Raw genomic sequence first — 19770 nt, 5'->3', positions numbered from 1 at the left:
TTGGTGGAAGAGGACCCTTTAACTCTAAAATGCGTAGGAAGATTACTTTTAATTCCAAGAAGCCTAAATGAGTTGAGAGAAAAAGGGCTGGCAGAGGAGCTACAGAAAAGCAAACCCCAGTCTCCTTTTACTGGCCTTTTAATTTTGACCATCCTCCGCCTGACTACAGGAAAACACTGCCAAGAGCTAAAGCGGGCCCCAGCGGATGCGGACGAGGCCACGGCCGGTCCCCCTGCCCCCCCCCAGTCTAGCAGAGCACCCCGACGGGTCGGCCCCGCACCGAGCTGCAGCGGGACTCCCCTGCCCGCGCTGGCGGGTGGCAGCGAGGCCGCTCCGCACCCGCTGCGGGCCCGTCCGCCTCCGGCCCCGCCGCGGGAACGGCTGCTCCCCGCAGCCCGCGAGCAGGGGCGCGCTGCCGAGGGGCGGCTCCGTGTGCGGCGGCTCCGCGGGCGGCTGCCCCGGGCTCCTCTTTCTCCTTTCCCCCCGCGTTAATTCTCCTCCGCCCCCGCAGCCTTCGCGGAGGCGGGCGGGTGCCTGGCGGTCCCGGCTTGCGCGTATGCGGTGTGTGCATACATATATGTATGTGTGCTACATATACGGGCGTGCGTGTATGTCTCTCCGACCTGCTAGTTAACCTCTATCATTTCAGCGCAGCCCGACGGGGAGGGCGATGCTTGCGGGGTGGTCTCCAGCGGGGCGCCGTGTGCTGCTGCGAGAGGCCCGGGCGTGCGGGGGTGGGGGAGGCCCCCGCAGGGCTTTAGGGAGGCGGGGGGGACACCCCACAGACCCCTCTGCTGCCTTTGTGCCCCCGCCTTGTCCGAGGCAGCTGGGGAGAGCGGGGCTCCCTGTGCTGCGGTGCGGGGCAGGGGCCGCGGAGCCGTGGCCCGATCTGGCGGCTGGGAGGCGGCGGGGAGCAGGTCGCGCCCGCACCGGCAGCGCCCCTGCCGCGCCAAGCCCGCCTGGCCCAGCGGCAAAACCGGCACCGAATGCCTTCCCAGCGCGGGGCGATGTGTGCCCTCCCTGGCGAGCGGCCAGCCGGACCCAGGCACGCAGCCAGGAGGAACGTCAGCCGGGGAAGCTGAGCAGGAGCGGAGGCTCCCTGAGGCGGGAGGGGGCTGACAACTTTCCCGCCTGGGCGCGGGGTGCAGCCGGCACCGCGGCTCCTCAGGACCGGGGAGAGCTCCGCGAGCTCCGGGCGAGCGCGCCCCTGCGCGGCCTGGGGGCACACCGCCGCCCCCCGGCGGGCCGCCAGCTCCAGCGCCTCCAGCAGCGCCGAGGCCGGAGGCGCGCTGCCCCCGCCCGCCGGGGGTCGCCGGCGGCCGGGCGCGGTGCAAGGGCCCCGCTCCCCCGGCGGGCCCCGCCGAGGCTCCCGCTGCCCGCGTCAGGCGTCCCCCGGCGCGCCGCGGCGCCGCCCGCTCACACCGCTCCGCCGCGGGGGCCGGCCCGGGGGGAGGGCTGCGCGTCACCGGATCTCCTGGCGCCGGCAGCGGGGCGGTGTTACGGAGCGCCCCGGGAGCGGCGGGGGGGGCGGGCGGGGGTCCCGGGCGGGGCGGGCATCGCCGCGGCTGGCTGCGGCCGCGGTGGCGCGCCGCCTCGCCTCGCCTCGCCTCCTCTCGCCTCGCCTGGCCGCTCGGCGCCGCGGAGGGGCGGCGCTGCCTGCCCGCACGCCCCCGCCCGGCGCCCCCGCTCCGTCTCCAGGAAGGGCGCGGGGAGCCCCACGCTCCCCCTCGGCGCGGCGGCGGAGTTTGAGCCGGTGGCGGCGGCTGGGTGCGATGCCGTGTTAGCCGGCGGGCAGCCCCCGAGGCAGCGCCGGCGGGAAGTGGCGCCAGTGGCCGGGGCTGTGGCTGGCACCATGGGCACCGGGCTGGGGGGTGCGGCGGCCGGGCTCCCTGCGCGTTCCGGCTGAGCCCGGAGATGTGCCGGCGCCCTGTGGAAGTATTTTGGAAATAGCGGTCCGAGGAGGACGGGCGGCACAGCGTCTCACCGGCTGGGAGGAGGTCGTCCGGCGGCGGTGTACAGGCAAGTAAGTGCTCCTCTGCCGCCCTCTTCGCTGCGTTACCTTCGGCTCGAGTGACTTTTATTTTGTGCAGCTGTTGGTCGCCCGCTCCCGGTTTGGAGGGAGGATGGTCGGCGGCGCCAGCGGCCGTTTTCAGGCGCAGAGGTGCGGGGGCTGGTGGCGGGGGCTGCAGGGCGCCCCGCTCCAACTCTGCCCGAGCCGGCCGCGGGGACGCGGCGCCCAGCCGGGGGGGAGCGCGGCGTCCCGCTGCTCGCTCTTCGTCCGCGGTGAGAGATGGTGCCTTCCTACAGCGTTAGGATAAAATGCCTTCTCCTTTGTGCTGAGCTGTAACTAAATTGCAGGAGTCTTAATTGCTGTCCATCTGCGCTTCTTGTAGGAGAGAGGCAGGGTGCGTGTTAACCTTTGAGACCCCCTTTTGGATTAAGGTAGTGAACCCAGAGTTTACGTTTGTGCCTTTAACTTTCTTGTGCCCTACCTGGTGAGTTTCTTTGAGGTGCTTTTGCCGTGACGATATGGTTTGCCCAGCCTTGTTTGTTTTGCTTACTTTTTAGCCTGTGGATATTTATGACTGTACTTGACATTGCAATGCAACAAAAAGTTGACTGTGATTTACTTCAGTCTGTGGAGTACAGGTTGTAGGCAGGGGACTAATTCTGCTCTCGGAGGAACTCTGCTTCAAAGGAGGAGGCCCATGGGGCTGTAATCTCTTGCTAAAAACTCAGAGAGCTCGGATCAGACCTGTCACACCGCAAAGAATGAATTCTCCAGTTCACCTTTCAGTGCTGATAGCGTGTTAGCCAAGAAGCCTTCCCATATCTATGAAACACCCGTCTCTGAAACTCAGGGGATAGAGATGTAAATTCTGGGCAGGTTTGAGAGAAGACAGAACTTCAGACAGTTAATTAAGTTTGCTTTTATTGATTTCCTTGGTGTGCTCTGTATGAGCCTGAAAACGACAATCTTTTACAGTGACCTTGATGTGCATTCTGTTCTAACATGAAAGCAGCGCAGAATAAAAGCATTTACACAGATTTATAACCAAGCTCTGACATTTCACTAAGAGCTCAGCCAGTTCCAGTGAACGTGGTAGTTTCAGCAGAGGCACTGGGCATGGTATGTGTGTAGGAAATAAGTTGGGGAAGTAACTTGCTAATGGTGCTGGAAGTTGCAGTGTTGGGAGGCATATGCTCCTGCAGAAGTGTCACTGTGTGTGAAATGTTTATTGAGTTTTGGATATTTCGTTTTCTGATGACAGAGATCTGTCACGAAAGGGGTGTTTGGGTGTGCGTGGCGGTCTCAGCTCCCCGGGTTAATATACTTTGATTTGTCAGTAGCAAGGGATATTTTTTATGCACTGAAATACACATTTTTGCATAGGGGCAATAATGACATAATAAGATCAAAAGATGTTGGGATGTCAGTGTGGTGAACATGTAACTAACTCAAGTTTATAGCAGAAAGATAAAGTAAGCCTAGCCTTTCCCATAATGGTGGATAGAGATCACTGTGGGTAACTGGCTGAGGGGAGTGTCATTTGTTTCAGTGCAGTTTATGGGGAGTGTTCCTGTGGTTCATATTTCTGACTCCCTGAAGATACTGTGAAAGACAGTTAGAATAACTGTTACTAGACTGTGGGACCCAAACCTATCCATTACTTAAAACACTCAGCTGCTTCTGTGTCATATCAAAAAAGGACAGTTTTTAGCAAAGTCTGACTGTGGTTTTACTGTAGTAATTCCTTCCTCTGTTGCAGAGTGGCAGGCTTTCACTAGGCATGTGCAACGGAGATCATAAAACACTGAAGCATGCACTGATCGGGAATTCTTTTGGGCTATATATTACATCCAAGGTTCCACAATTAGCATAAATAACTGCTTATACCTGATAATATAAATAAATGGGTTTTAAAAATTGTATTAGCTTTGTCACTTCTGATACGTGTTACAGAGCCCTTTTCTTCCCTTTCTTTTTAGTCTTGCAAACTAATCTAATGCTATACTCGCTCTTTGCCTGGAGAGGAAGAAAACATAATTTAATGATGTATCATTTGGCTTTTGCAGTGTCTTGTCCCCTAGCTATGAGATAATCTAATGAAGGTCCCCATCACTGAATTAAAGAACATGGTGCTCTAGACTTTCACTTACAGCCAGGTTTTCACTCTGTTACGTGGCCAAAGAACCGATTTTTCACGCGGTCTGATAGAAAAGAGGAAACACTTTTTTTTCTCTTTCTCCTGTTAGAAGCTTGAAAAGAAAGGGGGAGGTAAGACCTGAGGTGTTTAAGGATATAATTATAAACAATGACTTTTAAGATATTAATCAAGACCCTTTATCTTCATATATTTTCTTTATATTTTACTTGGTACTTGTCAGAAAGGCTTTCTGTGTATTTATATTTCAGTTTAAAATGTGTGTAGTTCTTAAATTTAAAAATTCAGGAGTGGCCGTCATACAGTAAGGCTACTCTGGTATCCTTCTTAATGTTCTGTATCCCTGATTGCCTGTATCTTTTGAATTGGAGATTTCCAAAGTACAGTATATTCAACTTTATAGTATGCATTTTTATTTTAATACTATGCAAATCTCTTTAATAGAGAAGATTTTGACTTGAGTCAGAAACTTCAGGGCAAGCTCAGAGATTACTTTTCATGTTTGCTCAGACATGCTGTTTGGCTTGTCAGGCATAACTTTAATGAACTGACAGAAAGACCTGTAAGCAAAATTAAACATATCAGCAGTTAAGCATGGTTTTTCTAGTCAGTCCAACACAATTGAGTTGGGTTTTCCTAAACTGATATTAAGACAACCAAACAAAGAAACAAACAAGACCCTGTAGTCAGCCCTCAGTTCTTCCCTCTCAAGTGCTCAGGTAAGTACCATTTCTTCATGCTTGTAATTTAGTGGTCCTTGTGCCTGAGCTACTAGGAAAACTGTGATACTGTCAGTATTTCTAAGTGCTAGTCATTGCTAGGTCTGCTTTCATGCATTGTTAAAAAGGTAAGGAATTGCAGTGAATGATAGGAAATGTCAAGTGGATTTAATGTGTAGTCTTTCTTGGCTCTTCTCATGGCTGTGCTTTCAGTTCAGGTTTCTGGGGATAGGACTGAATGTGGGTGGGTTGAATTTCAATTTGGGTCTGCTGCATCAACATTTACCTCTGGCAATATGCTGTGACATTGGCTCAGCATGATTACACAGTTGACCTTCTGTATTTGCCCTGAGTTTTACCTACCAGAAGTGGAAGAGCCAGAAAGGCTTACTGTTGTTGTGGCCAGCCTAAATTTTCTGCATTCATGTTGCAGATCACAGGAAGGTGAGAAAGCACTCGTTAGGAAAAAAAAAAACCAAACAACCAACCCCCCCCCAAACCACTAAACCCCGCCACAAAACAGATCACGCTTGAAAGATATAGCTCTGGTCAACACCAGGAAATGCAGTGGAGAGACAGCCAGTGAAATTCACGGATATATTTAATTATCTAAGGCAGATATTATTGCCCATCTTGAGAGACTGAGTTAGTAGGTGATGTTTCTACTCCTTATGAAGAAGCTGAGCTACGTGATATGGAAACAAAGCTTTTTTCCACTGCGCACTTCAAATGTGGCTGTCACTGTCGTTTGGGACTCTGGGCCTTAGCTTCAGTAATTAGCTTGAGTCGGCCAAAAGAGGTGGAACGCTCAGTTGTGTGATGAGTCTGGTGGTGCAGGGGCCAAGGGCTGGGTTGCTTTCTGGGGACTTGTTCTCTTCAATTTATTAAAGTAATGAGTAGAGGGAAACTCATCAAGAAGAGTGCTTGGGATGAGATTAATTTAATTACTTCTTCTCCAGTTTATTTTGGGTAGTCTTGGACAGAAGTTCTTCACTGTGATACTGATGTGAGAGTAACAGTAGCTTGGAGTTAAATATGTGTAATTGTTCTAAAAGATGGAGTTGGGGTTTTCATGCAAGGCCAAAACATGGACAGATGATACTGCTGGAGAAGGTTTGTGCTGCCACTCAGGTATTCAGAATGACTTTAATAGTAAGATGTGGATGGATGCCAGGAACTGAACAGGGCTGAACACAGTCTTGCCCCGAGGGTGGAAGTAAATGTTCCTGGAGTGGAACAAGCCCTGGAGTAGAGCAAAAGTCCCACACTGCTGCTCGCAGGGTGCTTTTCAACAGCCATTGAAATTCCTGTGTGAGATGTGGTTGAGCTAAAGGCACTGATGTTTCACTGCTTTAATACTGGCACTGGTACTGAGTCTGTGAAAGAATTCATGGCTGCAGAGGTGCCGTGAGTGCAATTGTTGGCTCAATGGATTATTCTGCAAAGAATTATCATTTAGATCTCATCTCAAGAGTGTTGGATTTTTCATTTTTTTCCTATGTAGTATTTGTTACTTGCTGTTAGATTTGGGTGTTCCTTCCCTGGTCTGGTGAGATTTTGGTTCAAACGTGTGCTTTTAAAGCTGATGGCGTCAAGCACTTCTGAAGTGTTCCTTGCTTAGAGCCTCTGAGATAACGTTGTCAGAGGAGGAACAGTTTATTCATGGCATTGCTCTAAAGTTTGGGTTTATTGTATTTTTTGTTCATCCTCAATGTTTTTTTTTTCCAAATACTGGACAGTGTACTGCATTTCTTGTTGAAGACGTTAAGTAACTTTTTAAGTAAAGTTTGTATTGCTTTTGTCAAATTATTTATATTGATTTATATTTAACTGTGAGAAAAGGCAGTTAGAATAAAACAAAATACATTTTTCCCTCCACCTGTTGTATTATATTTATTTAAAAGAATACGGCTATCCATAAAGAAGTAAGAATGGGAGTGCTATTGATGACATTCTCCCCCCCCCCACACCTTTCTGTCAGAAACTAAAGGGAATTTGAAATCGTCCTGTATAGATGACAGTCTGACAAGTGATAGTAATCCTACCGTCTGACTTTCTTAGTGTAAAGACAGTTTTGCTATTTTTATTTAGTTTAGTGTAAAGAATGTCAATGATTTCAACAGGTATATTCTAAGACCTTGGAAATATTTTCAAAATGTTATATTCATAGATAATATAGTTGTTAATATTTGCCTTACTGTAAAGCATTGATTCTTAATTACAGGATTGTTTCAGCAATTCTTTTTATGAAATGCTTTACTGTTTCTAAATATATCTTCATTCAGAAAAATTATGTGAGACAGCTTTTTCTAGTCGCTCTACATAGCAAAGTATTTTGATTGACTATTTTTACAGTTGTGAAGAATGAACTGTATGTTTCAGCTTCTGCAACACAAATGGACATTGATTTTCTTTGGCTTGCTTGTGACCCCTATAGAAGTAAAGCCATTAGAATTAGGCTTGTAAAAGAACTCTCTGCTCTCTCTCCTGTAATTTTATATATATTATAATCAGCTTTTGAGAATTAATCTGTGCTAATAAGATTTTTTCAAGTGAAAAAGGAGGGGAAAATCATCAGCTCTACAGTTGTCTTGCAGCTCTAGGTTTCATCACACACAGCTGTCTGCCTGTATCCATTTCTGGTTGGTATCACAGCTGTATGTGCCTGGATGCAACAGAATTCACAAACACTTCCTCACACAACTGTTTTAGTCAGTTATTTAATGAAAAACATTTTTGTGGCAATATAAGGGTTTGGTACATGCAGAGCAGTTGTTGTCGTGCAAGAAAACAACACTGATGCTTGTGTTCAGCTCTTCACTGAAGAAGACAGGTTTTGAGTAAAAATCAGCATCAGATTGTCTGTGTCTCTGTGGGATTTAACATTTGGAGTGCTTTCATTCTCATTCTGTGGGTTATGTGGTTTGCTTTTTTATGAAATAACTTTATGAACACAGAACATAATATATAATAAAAAGTAGTCTTTTCAAAATCAGCGTTAGGCTTTAATAACATGGAGGGATGGATGTGAAAGCAAAGCGGGGTTACCATTCTGAGGAGCGGTTAACACGTTATGAATGGAGCATGACTGGCCTCTGCCAGGGGTGCACTTATGGGCAGGGCTCCCTGTCCGCAAACTAAGCAACTCTTTTAACGTAGAGTGCAAAAATAACTATTCTGTTGCTTTTTCAGCTGAAGTAACTTCTCTGTCAGATACAGTGACATTTGTGAAGAAATTTTACTGGAGGAAGCCTGCTGTAATTGTGCTAGATATTTCCAAGCAAAATATATAGAAATCATGACAGCATCTGATGATGATCACCTCTGGCTTTTCTTTAGCTTGATGAGATTAGGAAGGACCACCCTGGAAAATTGAATGTACAAATGGAGAATTTCTTTCTACACCATGTCATTACACTTTTCAGCTAGTTAATTTTTAAGCTCTGTAATAATGTTTCATCATATGCTTCTTTTCACAACTGTTTTATGCAGTTGTGAGGTTGTCTGAGCTGTTTTCTTGGGATGTCTTAATTAAAATTACTTAAAGTTCAGTTTATTAATCAGTTATATACAGCAGTTTTCTTTTTCACTACATTTAATAACCTATTTAATCTACTAAGAAGGAGCTGATCTTACTGATCAATGATTATACATTCTTTCTGTTGTATTATTATCCATGTTCTCAATGCTATTTATCATTGCAACGTTTTCTTGTTATTTAAAAAAACCCACCAAAATCTTCCTATTTTCAGATGGACTATATAAGTATTCATTGCATTCACTGATTAATAGAGAAATCCAGTCATTAACAGTTATTTGATATTGCCATTTATCGCTATGCATCTGCACAACAGGCCTTTTCATGTGCCTCATTGTCTCTTTTTTAACTTCTTCATGATATTACAGTACTTCTTACTGAAATGAAAAATCTCAAGGTTATTCTCAAGTATAGTTTTCCACATGTAGTACATTTGAATCCAATTGATTGCTTTCTCAAGTCTGAAATGCTGTAGTTTTCTGTGCTCTGCTTCTGTGTGTCTATAGTCAGCTCTTTATTGAGATTAGTATATTATTCATTATATACTCTGTGCTTACAGGACTGAGTCCATGACTTTCCCTTTTTGAAATCAGACTTGATTTTTACGTTTAGTTAACTCTTTGCTATTATATATTAGCTACAGTTGCCAAACTACAGAAAAAACATGCTTTTTTGTGAGAAAGCATTTTGGAAAATGGAAAAAGAAAATATTTGAGGACCAGTTCCCTGGCAAATTACCAGATCATCATTCAGCATCTACTGAAATTAATTGGACCTTTTTTGTTAAGTTCATACATTATATATGCACCCTTTTTTTTCCAGTGTTGGACAAGATTACTTAGATATTATTACTTCTAGTTATATTTTCAGATTTCAGTCCTGAACTAGCTCATTTTTGCCTAAAAGTGATAATTTGGTGTGATACAATGTTACTGTTTTCTTCAAGGAAATAAAGGATTGAGGATATACTTCGACTATGTAGAGAATTATATTTAGGGCATAGACTATTACACTGTAGACCTAATTGAGTCATGTTTGGGGAGCAGAAAGCCTGCTTGGTCCAATCAGTTACCCTGCCATGGAATCACAGAACCATAGAATAGTTTGGGTTGGAAGGGACATTAAAGACCATCTAGTTCCAAACCCACCCCCACCCCCCCCCACCCTTCCCCCTTGCCACGGCAGGGACACCTTCCACTAGACCAGGTTGCTCAAAGCCCCATCCAGCCTGGCCTTGAACACTTCCAGGGATGGGGCATCCACAGCTTCTCTGGGAAACCTGTTCCAGCGCCTCACCACCCTCACAGTAAAGATTATTTTCCTGGGTATCTAACATACATCTACTCTCTTTCAGTGTAAAACCATTACCCCTTGTCCTATCACTACACTCCCTGATAAAGACTCCTTCCCCATCTTTCCTGTAGGCCCCCTTTAGGTACTGGAAGATCACTATAAGGTGTCGCTGGAGCCTTCTCTCCTCTAGGTTAAACAACCCCAACTCTTTCAGCCTGTCCTCACAGAGGAGGTGCTCCAGCCCCCTGATCATTCTTGTGGCCCTCCTCTGGACCCGCTTCAACAGGTCCATGTGTTTCTTGTACTGAGGACTCCAGAGCTGGAGACAGTATCCCAGGTGAGGTCTCATGAGAGCTGAGTAGAGGGGGAGAATCACCTCCTTTTACCTGCTGGTCGTGCTTGTTTTGATGCAACCCAGGATATGGTTGGCTTTCTGAGTTGTGAGCATACATTGCTGACTCATATTCAGTTTTTCATCCATCAGTATCCCCAAGTCCTTCTCTGCAGGGCTGCTCTGAATCCAGTCATTGTCTAGCCTGTATTCAAGTTTGGGATTGCCCTGACCCACGTGTAGGCCCTTGCACTTGGCCTTGTTGAATTTAATGAGATTCACACTTAACTGAATATTTTCTCTAAAAAAGCTGATAATGTGCCAGAGATCATGATCTTAACGTAACTGCTGTATGACTACTGCTTTTTACCATAAGTAAGATGGGGAGTTCTGCAAAGAAGGAATGATACTAACATGTGGATTGGTTGATATCTCTGGTTAAGGAAAAAGTGTGTTATACAGGGAGAGAGAGGTATTCCTCAAATTCTTGTTAGACAGGTAAAGCAAGTTTGGGGGTGATGGTAAAACAAAGTGTTTTAAATATCAGAGGTTTGATCCTTGAACAAATGCTTTGTTAAAATGAAGACTCCCATCCAGTGTGATTGAATGGCCAGCACTGGGGGAACCCGTCCAGTTCTGAGAGGGTCATCAGGCAAGGGACCTGAATCTCTCCCCTCAGCCTCCAGACTTCGCAGCTGAAATGTTTGGAAGAAAGTATGGGATGTCAGTATTGGAACAGTGGAGAAGGACTCTTGCGGCATTTTTTGTTAGCTCTTGTTCTTAGTCCTGCGAAACCAGTAGATTCAAGACAGCCTGTTTTTGTGTAGGTAGTGAATCAGGGGGATCTGGACAAGCTCCTGTAAAGCTAGGAGAACAGATTTAAGGAATTTGCAGGCTTGTACAGCTTCCTGCTAAGCTCCTGACACCCAGTGATGTTCAGGATTGCATGATTCTGTGTTTTAGGAGAAAAGTTTTTCTCCGGTCAATACAGACCAACACTTTTGCAGGAGGCAGTCCTCATAATATGGCACCTGCTTCATCACCTTACGTGATTTTCTAACAAACTTTTCTTACAAGCGTGTTTGCTACAGTTGATGCAAACACGAATGCCTTTTGATGGTTTTATTCTGTGTTCAGTTTCAGGAGATGTTTATATTCTTAAACATTATGAAGAAATGAGATGCCTGCCTATTCTAAAAAACTGTATCAGAGAAGAATCACCTAAGTTTTCTACTGGGTAGCAGCAGGGAGAGATTAAGACCTGATCTGAAGTACTGCGTGAGAAATATGTACAGACTTAGTGTGCTCTCTAGTACTGAAAGGGTAAGTTACAATAACTTGTCACAAACAATCACAGTCAGGAACCTGCATGTGCAGGTGAACATACCTATATGTGCTTTCGTAGGAGAAGATGCAGTTCAGCTGCTGACCTTAGACAACATACTTCTTTGTGCAGAGAGAGACAGCACCTTTAACAGCAATTCCTCACCCTAGCTGTGCATACCATGGCAGAGCCAGGAGGTATTCTTTGAATCTCAATAGTGAAACTGTAAAGAAACCTGTAAGTATATTTTCCATCTTTTTTAAAGGAATTAGTTTCAATAAAGCTTTTCTTATGTCAGTGAAATGTTTATGAAGTAGAGCAGAACCTTGTAATGGCATACAGTGGTTTATGAAGAGCATTAGTAATGACCATTCAGCAGATAGAATGACAAACTCTTTAAGTGTTAAAAGATGCAGATATAATGTTCATACACAGCAGCTGTTCGTTAGAGAGAATGATAGTAGGTATTCAAGGATACTGATAGGGAACTCTGCTGTTTTCACTCTGGGTTTTTTTTTTTTTTTCTACCTTTTACTCTCAGGAGCATAGAATGACATAAAAATGACATAGTTACTGCATGGTAGTACTGACCACTATATGTATAAAGCAGTATGCCTTCTATACATCTCTTTGATGGCCACAGGACTGGAAGCCTGAAATCACCAGTAGCTGGGATTCTGAACACCTAAATAGACTGTTTGAAAGAAGGCAGAAAAATACAGTGGGTTTGCTTTTGCGTTCTTTATGCCGTGATAGATAAAGAATATTTACGACCTTTGAAAAAAGGAAAAGGTGAATAGCTGCATTTCTAGACAAAGCAGAGAGAGAACTGCATGAAAGACAGAAGCAATGTGTTGAATGAGAGAGCTGCTGTTTATGTTCTTGAGGGGAAAGTTGTGCTTCCCAAGACTGTAATTGTTCAGTAATGTTCAGAATTATGTCTTTGAAATATGGACCTGCTAGTCATGCAGAAAAGTTCTGCCAGAAGCACGTTCCCTGTTCCTATGGGAAATGTCTGGGAAAGATTGCATCTGTGTCATTGCTCTCCAAAAGTCCCATTAAGTTTCCTGTATTTAAAGCAGGACCTCATGCATGGTTGCACCCTTAGATGGACCACTGACTTCTGCAGGTCCATTTGGGGATGTAGTTGAGATGCTCTGGTTCTTCTGGTGATCTGAGATTGGCCTTTTAGTGCACAAGAAGCAAAATCGAAATTGGTGAGATCCTCAGGCTGTCTCATGTTTGAAGAGATGTAAAAGTGGCTTCATCAAGATTTCTTTTCCTTTTTGCTCTGCAGTGTATGTATATACATGTATTTCTGGCTCAAGATGAATGTTGCGAGAAATTGGGCTTCTTAACATACCTGTTCTTATAATAGACTCTAGAGTGCTCAGACGTCTGTGGAAACTAAGCCAAGTTATGGACCTCTCTTCACAATTCTAATTTCCTTAGGAAAATTGTCTGGGCACCTTCCTTTCCAGCAAGTAGAGCTGGAACAAATAGCTGGAACCACCTCTAAAGGCAACTGTAAAAGTATAAAATTAAGATTGTGAGCTTTCTAAATACTAATTCTTCTTCAGAGAATGTAGATGAGGAGGAGGCTGCTTTCATGGATGAAGTGTCAATATTACTTCAGTTACAAAGCGATACACAAGATTAACTTACATTCCTCGTTTTATGACAGTAGAATTATCTTTTCTGGATGGCAAGAATTTTAGATCTTCCTACATATAGAATCTCTCTCTGCAGGCATTTAAGGTGCTGAATAAATCTCTGCACAAAAGCTCACAAAAAACATGCAATACTTTGAAGTTTTGCAATTACAGCTAAATGTCACTTTCTGCAGGTTTATGGGATGTTAATAGCTGGAGATGCTACTGCAGGGAAGGCTAGCCCTTTATTTTTAAAAATACACATCTGTAGTAGTAACCTGTATTTATGAGTGTATAAACTGGCCTGCTGTGTGCTCAAAACCTATGGTTTTGCCCAAAACACACATATGTTTGTTCATCAAAGCTTTTTGTTAGCTTAAAAGGAAGGTTTAAATACATAAATAACATCTTTTCCTTGAAAGATGTTTTTTAACACCATCCATCTGAAATATACTCTTGTACTTAGAAATTGTGAGAAACAACCTGAAAATATGCTTTGAAGTACCACAGAGCAATGCTAAACATCAAAATTATGGTCGTTTACACAAGTCAATTGTTTTCACGACACTGGGGCACATGTGGGATGCAGTTTGGGGCCAGAGTGGCCCTTTAGAGTTTTAGACTATGCAGACAAATCCAGCATAGTGGGTGCATATGCAAGATGCTCTGAATTGGGAGTAACTGTATATACCAAAACCACCAACCTATGCAGCCTTTGATTTAGGATGGGGGTCCCTCTAGAATCTGCAAGTCAAGCCTCCAGAGTGATGTTTAAAAGTCTATAATAAAGGGAAGTAAAAATCAATAAACATGCAATTTATAAATATAGTTGTTATTTATAAAGATAATGTGGTGCATTACATGCAGCAGGTATCTGAAGTGAAGGGTACTGCTGCTCATAGTCGGAAGGATCCTCAGTCCTGTAGCTTCTGGAATGGAGACACTGTGTGTAGTTCTCTGTATAGAGAAGTGGTTCTTAGGATGATCCTCATGGCAGTTGTACTGCTGATTTCCCTAGCAGCCTGCATGTGCTTGCTTTGAGCATGGTGCCGGTGTTTTGTAAGAGCATGACAGGCACAATGCGTGACTGAATCAGATCTGTCTTCCTCGACCACGGAGAGGATGATCTTCCACCGCAAGCTTAGCTTTCATCAGTCTGGGAAGTCTTTGATTTACTGAAATATGCAAGGCAGCTTCTAAAGTGCGAAATGATTTATGTATATGATGGTTCCTTCTGTGTGAGTAGCTACCTGGTGTCTGGAGCCTTGCTGGAGTGCTCCTGTTAAAAAGAAGGTAGAAGATGCTTATCATAGGTTGCTGCAGTGGCACCCTTTTTCTTTACAAAGATTGGACATAATATTTCTGCTACAGGTCAGTGAACATGCTGCAGATAGTTGCTTGTGACAAAACCCAATTTTTGGGTAAGTGTTCTGTTCCACAAAGCTTGGGCTGTTTCTTCTCACTACCATGGCTGACACGATGTCTCTTCCAGTCTCCCAATTTGCTAGTTGTGGCCCATCAAGCCTTTAACTCCTGTGTTTGCAGTCACTCAGCACCAGGAGGGCCACGCATTAGTGGCTATCTTCTTGGGTGGTAGCTTACAGGAGAGCGCGTGATTAGTTGTGGTCATTTATGAGATTCACAGTTCTAGGACTGACTTGCTCAAAACCATGAGATCTGCAGCATAATAATCCTATATTGGCATGATACGATGATATAAAAGCATGTTGATACAATGATATAAAAGTATGTAATTGAAAGAAGAAATGGTAAGTGGAGAACATTTCTTTGTTGTTCAGGCATACAGCAGTGATCGTAGATGTTGCCTCTGAGGTACAAGGTGCTACCAGAAGTAAAAGTGACTTGAGTTACAAAGGCTGTTATCAACTAATTTGTAAAACTTTAGGTGTAACGTTTGTTTCTATTTCTGGTTACTGGTATGCATATACAGATAATATATTTCTCTTAAATTGCTGTAGCGTTTAATTTTTGCTTTTCAAATAACTTTTCCCTGAAGGGTTGACAAAATTGGTAATTTGAGTGCAGCTCATTCTAATATTTTTGAGGATGGTCCCTAGTCTGAGATTCACATACATGATTCCCTCACCCCCACCCCCCGGTATTTGTTATGTCCTTTACAGACTTACCATTTGACAGCGTATGTTTCTAACATAAGTGTGTGTATACATGTGTTTGTAATAGATAAATGTCTATATATGTGTGTTAAATATGATACAGTAAATGCTTGCCAGTCTTGATAGCCCTGAAATTTGGAAATCTATAATAAAAACATCTTTGGTCATGACAGTGGTCACATTATGTGGCTGGATGCTCTTGTGGCTTCTTTTACATCTACATAAAGTACACGGTAGCCTGTGCTTGTACAGGGCTTGACACTCTTTCATAGAATCATTTTAGGTTAGAAAAGACTTAAGATCATCAAGTCCTACTGTTAACCTGGGAGGGACTGCCATGTCCACCACTAAATCGTCTTTCTCACGCTGTGTACTCTCCTGAAATCTATTCAGAATCACAAGTGAGGATCATCTTCCTGGCCTGTTAAATCTCCTCTTTACATGCCTCTGCTGGTTCCTCCTCCCTCACATCAAGCTGAAGCTCTCTATTTTCAAGGGTTTCACTTAGTAAATCAGAGCATTAGGTGCTGTATTTAGCAGCTTACTGAGGTTTTTGTTCTTACCACCAGTCCACCACTATCTGAATTGCCAGTTCTGTCCCTTGAAATTTCCATAATACATATTTTTCTGTCCCATATGAAAGTACAAATGATGTACTTGAAAATCTGCTTTTATAAGGCCTCAGTTGTCATTTTACCTTCCACTAGCATACTTACAGATAGTTTCCATCTGAAACTGATTTCAAGGCTAAACAAGGTTTTTTCAGTGGTTTATTTTGAATAGTTTTATATGAACAGTGTTATATAATTCAGTGAGATCTTAATGCCCAATTTTTGAGTAGCTGAAATTTTGCCCTTTTTTTTTTTTCATTTTTGTCCTGCTAATCCAATAATAGAATTTGCTTAATGTACTGTTGTGTATTAGAACATCCTGGCATAAAGCATGAAAACAGTGTTTCTTGTCTCAATAACTACACTTGACTATTTAATTTAAAACTATTTAAGATACATTTATTCAGTGAAATTGCAGATGCTTGATGTGAATGTTTTCAGAGATCTGCCTTTAGGCAGTACATACCAGACAAGGGCAGATTACCTGGCAGTTTACTTTCAGCTTGATAAAACATCCCTGTTTTGTTTATGGATGAGTCTGCAGTATTTGCTGGCAGTTGTGGCAATTGTTGGTGTTAGATTCCTTGGACTTAAACCGGTTTTCATTTGTTCAGCAACAGAAAACTCAGTGTCAAGAGCTTAGTTTAAAAATACAGGAAAAGGACTTAAGCATAAACAGCTTGATCAAATGAAATGACACGTATCAGGCTGAACGAACAGTGAATTAAAAAAAAACAACCCAGTGAATTAGTGAAGAGACATTTTACTCTTGAATCCAGACTGTGAAGTTGTGAAGTGTGGGGAGATCCAAAAAGAAGACGTGGATCCTGGTGTGTGCTGCACTGGCTCCTGCCCGAGTCCCGTTCAGGCTCAAGACATGAGGGGGAGGGCACTGAGCACTCAGGTCCAACAGTGCTGGATGGCTGCAAAGCTGACCTGCCTCCTCCCTTTGAAAACATCTCATTGTTTTTGTTATACTGCGTGCTCTCTTCTTCAGACTTTGTAGTCCAAAAATAATGTAGGAAATGAGCGTGCTGTTGGAAGAAAGGAGTGGTGAACTCCTCTTAAATACAGTGAACCCGGGCTGGGAGGTGGGTTAATGGGTGGGCTTTGTAGGCTGATCAGAGGCTTTGTGAACAACTGATAGTTAAACCGGTCTATTATGACTTTTTTCAAATTGTCTTGTCTATAATTTAGTGGTATTTTATCCCAGACTTTTCTGTGCCTAATAGTTTTTGTTATTGAAGTTTAAGAACATTTCAAAACTGTAAGTTTTAACTTAAACCTACTTAGGTTGGCAGTGTTAAGTGTACGGCACAGAGCAGTGTCTCAGCAGTGAAATGGAACTTCTGAACTGGATTTACTCTGTGATCACCACATAGACTTGAGCAAGGCACATAAATTTCTTTTGGCTCGTTGATCCCATTTAGCTTAAATTCATACTTCGTGGACACACGGGTTAGTACTTTGAGACTTCATTAATGAATGGTTAAAGAAAGGTTTCTTTCCAGTAGTTAGAGATAGTGGACACATACAGAGTGATAGGTATTGATTTACATGCGGTTTTGGTTTCTCAAAGGATTTTGCATGATGCTGTAGCAAATTTCTGTTTACTTGAAGTCATTGATTTCTCTGATGTCTTATTACCTTTTGGAAGAACATTACACAAACCTGCAAAAATTTTTGATTTGTTGTAGGGGCATTTAAAATGGATTTGTCAAAATAAATTCTTGACATAAATTAAATTTGATATGAAGTCATCTTTGCTCATTTTCCAGTCTCTGTCTTAATTGATACATTGTAAAGAGGAACATTTGGAGGTCTTAGAATTCATGTACTGTAATAAGCACTTGGAGGAATCTGTCTGCAAGCATTTTGTCTGAATAGAGCTGTAACGGCTAAATAAATTTATTATTTTTCTACTACAGCACTGTAAAAGCAGAAAGTGGACTGTTATTTAAAGAGCTGTAAATTCCCAAAATAAATTGTATTTTGTTTGTAATTAAACAAACAGCTGAACATATGGGATAGTAACCTGTGCTGCTTCTTAAGTTCTGACTTAAAAAAACATATCTTTTTCTTACATTAGTATTTAGTTTCAAAACTGGTATAATTCCATAGGCAAATCTGAATCTGGATATGATACGGTGTTACATTTTTCCTGTTATGAGAAAGAATTAAAATAGAACTGTAATATAAGGGTAATTTGAATGAAAGTGCAAAGACAGCATAGGACGAAGCCAGCTAGAAAACACTGTCAAACCAACTATGAACACTTGCTTCAACCTTGCTGTAGGCAGAGGTATGCTGGTACAGGTCTCTGGCTTTAGCAATGGCCAACATCATGCATTCTTGTGTAGCATAAACTCTTGAATTCCTGCCTTGCTATGATTTACAGCTGCAGGTGTTTGGGTTTTCTTTAGCTGAAGCTTAAGATTTTCAGGGAATGATGCTAGTTTACAGAAATGAAATGGACATTAACAAGAATCAGATGCTTTGATAAGAAACCAGAAAGGGGGTTAGAATGACTTCATCATCTTAAAAAATATTCATGTTCTGGCAAGGCCTCTAATATATTAGGTGTGTGCATGTAAAATTGATTACAGTTACTGTGTAAATACTGTAGTAGTAACGGTGTAAGAGAGTCATCCCCTTAAAAAAAAGAAAGAGCCAGCCATCACAATGCCATCTGTCCCTCAGCATCTTGTCAGTGACTCATTCTGTAGGGCAAATCAGCAAGCAGCTGTATTAGTTGCTGGTGTGAGACATTAGACCACTTACAACTTAAGTTTTGCTCTCCTTGCAAACAATATATGATCATTAGCAAAGATTTCTAGTGGCATTGCCTTCCTCTTCCGCAGCTGTCTTGTTATCATAAGGCAACAACTGTAGCTGATACTCAGACTGCCTCACCATTCAGGCCATGCTTTGCTTAATAAAAAGTTGTATTTCAATACAGTATTTTGGCATAGCATTGGGGATTGCAAAATGTTTTCTCTTCAAATGGGATAATCCACTGTATCTTGCATGTATTACATTTATGTAAATAGCTCTGTGGTCCCACCACTGTAGGACCTTGGTTCCTTCACAGTAGTTGGTAATTCTGCAAGCAGTACTTTCATTTGTCTTTACTTCATTCTGAGGTGGTAGGTTATCTATCAAGAATAAAAGCTCACATCCCTGGTGGATGGTTAATTGCTAGTAGGATTAGTAATGGAGACTCTGTGTTATCTAGCTATGTGTTTGCACAAAACCTTTAGGAACTCTTATTGTCAGTACCACACCCTCCATGACACATTTTGCTGAAACTGAATATGCGGAAGAGACTAAAGACTCATAAAGGTTTTTGGAGATGTTCAGAAATGCAGGTAATTCTCACCCGTTCACCCTTGTGTGGGCATGTACATACAGCATTATAACACAAACTTCATTTTCTTGGGCGATCAAATTAAAAAATAATGACAATAATGCCAACATGTCCTTCGGTTTTATGTTTCTCTCTGGATATTTTGCATACTATGTGATATTTCATAGAGTAGAACAATTGTGTATTTATAGAAAATGTATTCTGAGTCCTAGTTAAAGCATTATGATACAACTGGGGAATGCAGTTCATTAACATAGTTGGGGATATGAGACATAGGCTTCCATTAATTTGTCTGAGTACTTTTTAAATTATGGCTGAGGGACTGTGGAATTTACTTCCCTGTTCAACAAATGGGCTAAGAGAAGCCATGATCAGTGGCAGTAGGCATTTTGCAAAGGAACTGGAGGGATGAAAGGCTAAAAAGCTGTTGCTGTGTGATTCTGGGCTCTGCAGTTCATCACTATCCAATCACAAAGATTAAAGCAATCCAGAGCTTAGAAGCTGTAAACCAAGAGCAGTCCAACAAATGTCCAAGGGCACAGGGGAGCCCTGAAACCTGATTCAGATGCACAGGGATAAACTTCCAGAACCCCTATTTGCATTTAAATATTTATTACCATTTTTACTTTTTATT

The 19770-nt window shown here is 43.1% G+C and overlaps 1 protein-coding gene across 2 annotated transcripts in view; it reads left to right on the top strand.

Annotated features, from left to right (window-relative positions):
- The first annotated feature begins 1535 nt into the window (after positions 1-1535).
- The window catches only part of SNTG1 (syntrophin gamma 1), a 358597-nt gene continuing 340362 nt past the window's right edge, over positions 1536-19770 (top strand). The window contains exon 1 of one of the 2 annotated variants that reach the window (XM_055800561.1): positions 1536-2019. The gene's annotated coding sequence lies outside the window, so the exon portion shown is untranslated. Of the gene's footprint in view, positions 2024-19770 lie in introns of both variants that reach the window. The other variant, XM_055800560.1, reaches the window with a different exon arrangement.

The sequence above is a fragment of the Falco peregrinus genome, chromosome 3, assembly GCF_023634155.1.
Source record: "Falco peregrinus isolate bFalPer1 chromosome 3, bFalPer1.pri, whole genome shotgun sequence".
Taxonomy (NCBI): Eukaryota; Metazoa; Chordata; class Aves; order Falconiformes; family Falconidae; genus Falco; species Falco peregrinus.
This window is presented reverse-complemented; position numbering and strand designations above follow the sequence as displayed.